This window comes from Parambassis ranga, chromosome 3, assembly GCF_900634625.1.
Source record: "Parambassis ranga chromosome 3, fParRan2.1, whole genome shotgun sequence".
Taxonomy (NCBI): Eukaryota; Metazoa; Chordata; class Actinopteri; family Ambassidae; genus Parambassis; species Parambassis ranga.
This window is the reverse complement of record NC_041024.1, coordinates 3260483-3268065: the sequence shown is the minus strand read 5'-3', so window position 1 is coordinate 3268065 and position 7583 is coordinate 3260483. Positions and strand designations below refer to the sequence as shown.

At 40.9% G+C, this 7583-nt stretch overlaps 1 non-coding gene across 1 annotated transcript; it reads right to left on the bottom strand.

The window, feature by feature from the left end:
• Positions 1-2637: 2637 nt before the first annotated feature.
• trnap-agg (transfer RNA proline (anticodon AGG)) lies at positions 2638-2709 on the bottom strand. Its single transcript has one exon. It is a non-coding gene; the product is annotated as a tRNA-Pro (tRNA).
• Positions 2710-7583: the final 4874 nt, after the last annotated feature.

Sequence of the window (7583 nt, the reverse complement as noted above, 5' to 3'; positions counted from 1 at the left end):
TTTAGTTAAATGTGTCTGATAGATGCAGAAGATGGACTCTTGAGTTTGGATTTCTTCCAGGCTTATTATAAAGCAACCTACCAGTAACACACACATGCACATATTTGATTGGCCAACGCTGGATATGGCTGGATGACATCAGAATGTTTTGCAGGATCTTGACAGGCTGCTGATGTGTTGTCGAGCAGACTGGTCTGTGCAGACAGGCTTTGCTTTTCCTTGTTGCTCCGGGCAATTAATTGGATTTTTGTAGAGCTCTAGATCATTGAGGTGTGCAGTTATACTTGAACTAGTTCATTTTAAATTGAAATGTGAAATAGATGCAGGTCCAGAAATTCTTCAAATGAAACTGACAAGTATAATATCTCCAGATAAGAAGAGTGCCAGGATTGTTCTGTGTTGGCAGACGATCGTACTTTTTGTTGTTGTTGTTGTTTTTTTTTGGCTTATTATAATCAAACCTCTCTCTCCCAGCACACTCTGGGCACTTCCTGCCAAACTTGATCAATAGTCTCCATGTGATGTTGCTCTGGGGTTGCATTGCCATACATTATGTTGAAAACACTCTCCCAGAGGATGGGGTGGAGGGCACTATAAGTCACAAGTGAAGAAACTCATGTTTGGGGTAAATGTAATCATTGTCATGGCAACAAGGACTGGAATCCCTGATAGGGGCTATTTGTCTATGGAAAACACTATTTTCAAGTGTGTGTGTGTGTGTGTGTGTGCCACGTGTTTGGGTTTGGTTAAGTGCAAGTGTAAAAAGAATATGTGTGTGTGTGTGAACGTTTGCACTTTTTTTCCATGTCTCGCTCTCAGTTTGGAAAATGTGTGTTTTGGAGAGCAGAGCTTTTATTTTCCCCAAACAGAACACTGGCAAACAGGAAGACTTAAAAATATATGAGTGCCTTTCTTATGTGACACAATCTGCTGCTCATTCTGGAGTGAAACTCTACTTGCTAAACAGCAAAAAGGAGCCTCGTGATATCAGTAGCAGTTCAGGGTCTTGGCTGTCGTGCGGCATGCTGTTTTTAAGTGGCTCTCTGTAACAGCTGGGGAGCAGGGTTTAATCCACAGTGCGGGGCTGAATTATGCATTATACTGTGAATGTTACACCATGTCTATTTAAATGCAGTGCTTGTCCTGTCATTTTGGTGTGCGCTGTTTCTGCAGATACTCAAGCTGTAGATGGCACATGGAGAGGGAGACCGTGCCGTAGAAAAGCTGCTATTATATGCATGGCATGCTGTATTATTGAATCCTTTTTACTCTTAGGTTTAAAGGTCATGTGTATATTTGTAATGATTTTGTCACTTCTTGTTGGGTGAGCACTAGAATTCATGGCTGCATCTTTGAATGCATTGATGATGTCATTCTCAACATGAAGATCTGATGACACAGCAGGAAGAAGAAAAAACAGAGCCTAGATGAGGTTCTTATCTGAACACCTGATTCTAATTTGATGGATTTAATAAAGTATTTCTTTGTTTTACGTGGTCATTAGGGGTCCAGCACGTGCATCCTTCATGACCAAAGACAGCTGCACAGAACTTCTGCAGCGAAGCAGTCAACTTCTAAATCTAAGAACCCGACTGAATCGGATATGGTTGCCTAGCAACAGCATCAGCAGCGTTTCATGACAGTTGGTGACGCAAGTATGAAATCCTCCGTAGGCCCGAGCGTCTCATTTTATGGCGATCTGTTTGACCTTCAGTCTATGAACGCTAAGACTTTGAAGGAACAAAAGCCAGATTTGAATCCCATTGAAATCTTCTGAGAGATTTGAAAGAGGCGAGAAAAACCTTCAAACACTCTGCAAATGATGGAATGTTTCCACCAAGAGGTCCACTTACTATTTGCACTAAATGATTTGGATATTTTTCCTGAATTGATAACTGAAAAAGGCGATGTTCGAGTAGATCAACATTACAATCAAACGTCCAAATATGTCTTTTAAAAAATCATCCATGAGTTGTAGTGATTCGTTCTCTTGACTGCATGAAGAAGATGTAAACAAAGATGAAGGAAAAGCTGATGCTAATCCCACTGAAAATGTGCACAGCATATTTTTAGACTATTGCTACTTTTCCTCTGTGCAGCTTGTAATTAGCATCAGATGTGCCAGTATTAATAGAACACCACTGCCAATGGCTTATTGTTTGCTGCCGGCTTTGAGATGAATGTGTTACATGTTAATTAGGTTAGGTTACAAAGTGTTGAGTTCAAAACAGCTTAAGATCATTTGTAATGTTTGACGGCTGACGTCACCGTGCCTGCCCACCATCGACTTGGATTCCACACGGAGCGGTTTGATTACACGCACACTGAAGGCAGATAACAGTGTCAGGAGTGTCTGTGTAATTGGAGGTGTTTGTCTGTAAAGTTGTGGTTCACTTATCAGGTTTAAGGGCAGAAAAACAGCTAGTGGTCAAAATGTACATTAACGGCTATAGCTCATAAAATCAGTAATTTTCAGTAAGATTTTCATTTGGTACGTCTTCTAGAAAACTCTACAAGTCCAGACGCCTTGCTTCAATCTTCTCTACGTATGATGACCTGGATGACTGAGAATCTTCATCAACATTTGGTAGCTTTCTGTTTAGATAAGAGATAAGATAATCCAACATGGAAACATCTGGGCTCGTCCGGGATTTGAACCCGGGACCTCTCGCACCCTAAGCAAGAATCATACCCCTAGACCAACGAGCCACATGGTAAAGTTGTAGATGGCTCCAAAACCTCCATGTGAAGAAGCATCAATAATAATCATCCATATTTATTTATATTGGTAAAAATGGACCCTATAAAACATTAAAACTAAGGCAAACCTCCTCCATCTGCAACAAACTTCTCAGCCATTTTACATGTACTTATTCACACGTCCACTGCAGGCTGCATGGCAGTTGTTTTTCCGATGAGGACTGACACAATTGAGCAGCAGGTAGTCAAGTCATATAGGGAGCTTGGTGAATTTCGTTAACTACAAACAAAATTAAAGATGACATTAGCACTTACTGTTGTGACACTGCCACTCTGTCCACTCATGAAGGAGCCTTGTACAGCTTGGAATGTTGAACTTGCACTGCTGGTGTTAAAAGCCCTGTGAAAAGACAGAACATAAGGTTAGGGTAAGGTGCCCATCCAGGGAACCATGAGAGAAGCATGCTGCTTTATTGGAGAGCTCTTTCACATTGGAAAATAGGCCAAGTGTTAGCTTACATACTCTTAAACAATAGGTGAGGTTGTTTTGGTTGCACAGCCTCAGCTATTGTTGTGCAGAGGCATGTCGCTGCCGAGAACCTTCATATAGTGCATTTCCAACACAATTACAGACATTCTCCTCTTGAGGATTCACTTCTGAGTCCAGACTTTAGTTTAATAACAGTCCGGGAAGCTGCCCCATAATCAATCCAGTAATCATTCTTACCTTTATACCACTGCAATTATCCTCAAGTGTTCAATCAAGCAATATTCGAGCACAGAGAAAAAGCCAGTTTTTCGCTTGTCCTCCTCAGCTGTTCACAGAGCCCATCTTTTCTTACCGCCTCTGTCACCTTTTCTCTCTTTGTTAATGAAGTCCAAACGTTTGAATCAGCTGCCAAACAATTCTCCCCTTTCTGCTTTCACAGCAAAAGCACAATGTTCATTTTTCTGCTTTTCAGAATGCATAGTTAATTATGCAGGCTGATAAGTAGCCTCAAAGGAGGTGGCTCTGAATCCGTACATCCAGTTAATGTTATTGTTTCTAAAATAAAACCTGCTTCTGTTAAACTGAAGCAAGGCCGTTATGTAGTTATGTCATGGTAGAACTGGAAGCATATAAAGTGTGCTCCCATAGTCACAGTTTGTGATTTAGAGCAATAAAACCAATGTCCGCTTTTTAAAACTATAATCCATAAAGAGGAATTTCACCGCTGGAAAGCGAGTCATGTCATAAAAGTCGGACCTCTACGTGAAAAAGTGCAAATAGTTTTGAAATTTATGATGAGAGGAAAACCAGAACGCTCTACAAAATGTTCCTTTCCAAGGCTGCTGCTGGATGGGGCTGACCCTGGCTTCTGTGGAAATGCACCGGCAGAAAGTGGTGGTGTGTTTTTAAAGTGGAGCCTGGACTCTGAGCTTTGCAGGTGAACGAACACAGACATCTCAGAAAAGCCAGCGTGGACTGACAGAGTAAAGAGGTCTATACTTCACAGCCATCATGTCCCAGCATAGCAGTGATTGTTAGCCAATAAATCCAAGTGTGTGTGTGCTTATAAAGGCTGCACAACGTAACATTACTCCAAACTTCATCTCATGACCACAAGGGGGCGCTAGCTATGTAATCTTAGGCGCCTTCAAAAAAAAATTTTTTTTCTGGACTCTGCGATTGAAGTCCCGGTTGACACCTGTTGCAGCTCTATGACATCACAGAGTTTATACGGTGCATATAAATAGCACGCCACCTATTCGGACGCATGGCCGCCTTTCCTCGCCATTACACGGCAAGAAATAATACAACCAAGGTGGTGATCCCAGGCTGACAGCTCCCATAATTCTTGTAGCGGTAAAGGACTGCTGAACACATAGATTATCAGAAGTACAACAGAAGAGCAGCTGGTGTGTGTTTACAAAGCAACCAAACAAACTTACTCCACTATTTCTTTTCTTTTTTTCCTCACAAAAACCTCTAATTGGCTTTCTTCTATCATGCCACCACAATCTGGTGTCCTGCTGTGCACAGCGTGAGCGCTCCTTCCATCATTACCTAGAATATTTAATACTCATTTAATGGTGTAAAATCAGTTTTGTAGATGAAATTTTGATTAGAAATTTCTGTGTTTGTGTGTCCTGAGAAGAAGAAGAAGCAATTTACTGTGCAAATCTGCACAGGAACGTCAGACACAAACAGGTAACTAAACTGAGCAACTACTTTTTTTTTCTATTTTCCAAACTGGAAGAAAGATAATGACACCTTCAGATTTCTAAGACTAGTGTTTGCTTGCTTTAACAACACTATGAAAAGATATCTGTGTATTATTTATAACTGCATGATACTTGGGTAAATCTTGGCGCAAGTAATGTCTGAGAATGTGTGAAGGAGTGGAAGCAATTATAAAGTGTACAGAGGTAGAAATAGTAAAAGAAGAAGGATGGTTCTGGAAAAAAAAAACATTCACATCAAAACAGCTTTCTGAAATGAGAACAGGAGGAGATCTACAATAGCTAAGTTCAAACAGACCGAGGTGTTTGTGAGGAGCCGTATCTGCTTCAATTTCATGAAAGAAGCACGGTGTCTTGAGTGCAAATACAGGTGTGCTCCGTGCACAGACAGTCAGAAAAGTACCTTTTTTTAAACCATGAAAGGATTATGTGAAGAAGCAGGAAGTGGAAAACAGACAGTGTTTGATAAGAGAGTGATGGAGAAACTGCAGGATAATTGACTGTCCTCCGCTCAAAGAGTCCAGGACCCAGCTGACACCACACAGAAGAAAGGATTTATTTCTCTTTTTTTAATTCTTAGCTTGCCAATTGATTCACATAATGCAGTGATGGATATTTCTTCTGTTGAACTGTCATATTTATGGTGAAGAGTTTTTCCCCAAAACCTTACAGTGCTGCCAAAAACGTGTTAAACTCAACTTCACTATTGTTATTCATAACTGATGCTCTTTCCTTATACGTCAAAAAAAAACCTGACCAAGTGAATACACAAGTAAAATTACTACACGTCCACAACATGTCCTCATTAAAAAAAAAAAAAAAACACCACATTTGTGTGACAATTCATCTGCCACAGACGTTACGTTCACGCTAACGGAACATACTGTATGTATGTATTGCCCAACGTGATCCGATCATGGGACAGGCACAGCTACAAACGTTCATGTCAGGAAGCAACATGCCAGACTTTCAATCAGGAGTCTGGGGTTCGAGTCCCCCTGACACCACAAGCTGTTTCGTTTTTTCCCACTGCGGTTAGATTTGAACAACTACCGGTTGCCCCAGTGAGCACGTACAGATATGGGCTAAGACCCTGTTCACACGGGGGAAATCAATCTGGCTAGAGCGGGATTTGTGCCGTATCTGGATAGTTTTTTTCTGAGTCTGAACAACATGAATCCCGATATATCAGCTTGATTTCAATCCACCTCTCGGAGGTGGATCTAGCCGGATTGGCTCAAATGCGGCTCAGGTCTGAACGGAAATGCTCTAGCTGAATTGACTTTCTCCAGTGTGAACAGGGCCTAAGAAATGCACATGCTTTAAAGGACTGACATCAATCTCATGTTATGGCAGGGCTCTACACTAACTTTTTGCACTGGTTGCACCGGTGCGCCTAACCTATTTTTCTTGGGTGTACCGGCACAAAAGTTATGTGCACCGCATCACACAGCAGTTTGTTTTTTAATTGCTGTCCATATATTTTATGGATCAGGCCTTAACTTGACACCTATCTTAATGCAGAAGTTCTTTTCATCTTCTCTCATCATCTGCAGCTACATCTACTGTTTACTTGACGGGCCTCACAGGCCTGTAGCCAAAGTTTTAGAAATACTGAGGTCCAAAAATTGATCTCTAGGAAATATGAACGGGCTTAATAATCACATATCATCCTAAACTGACTTTGGACCTTGTTTAATGAACACAGGTAAATACAAATAAATAAATACATCTACCAATAGTACTCATTCAAATTATGGACAAACTAGCCAACAAGTCTGCCTGTCAGAAACCTTTGAGAAATTAGGTTGCATGTGCGCCCAAAATGGTCGCACTCTAGAGCCCTGTATGGTTTTCTGGTGAGGACATTAACCAAAGTCTCCTAAGGTGATCTAACTTTTTAACACACTTTTTAACACTCAAACAAGCGTACAGGCTCAGCAGTCATTGGTGTTGACCTGATCCACCTCCTGCTGACACCGATGCAGTTTATAATAGAAGCATTATTTCAGCAAGACAAGGTTAATATGTAACTAAACAGTCCACTGTGTACAACATGTCACCCTACAACAGATTTAATACAGCTGAACTGTGGCCTGCTGTGGATTACTGCTTCATTATTCATGCCTGCAAATTGCCAAGTGGACTGTTGAGTTGAGTTGAGTCAACCCAAACAGGTGAATGGGGCCAATGTGTGAGTCACTGCGCTCATTACACTGGGCAACTGTACAGATTTGTAATAACTATGATGTGTCTGCTAACAGCTTACAACCTGCTGTTAGATACACATACAGGTATTATTTGCACATTTATTTCATAGCGCGAGGATTAGCAAACAGAAAATTAAAGTAGGAAAACGCTTGTGTATTGCACAGATGTTTTGGAGCTGCCGTGCAAAACAGAGAGCATCAGAGAGTATAATCAAACACAACAATGCAGCCAGTTGGATAAATACGGCTCACATGAGGAGGAGCATTTACCACAAAACAAATCTCACTGAGCATAAATCAAACTGCAAAAAAAAAATCATATTACATAAAGCAGAAAAAGAAGAAAGGTTTTATAGATACTTAATCCAAAAAGACACTTTTTTTTTGACTATAAGCACAAAAATATCTGTACCAGCACTGTGCTCTGGACAGATACATCTGATAGAGGTG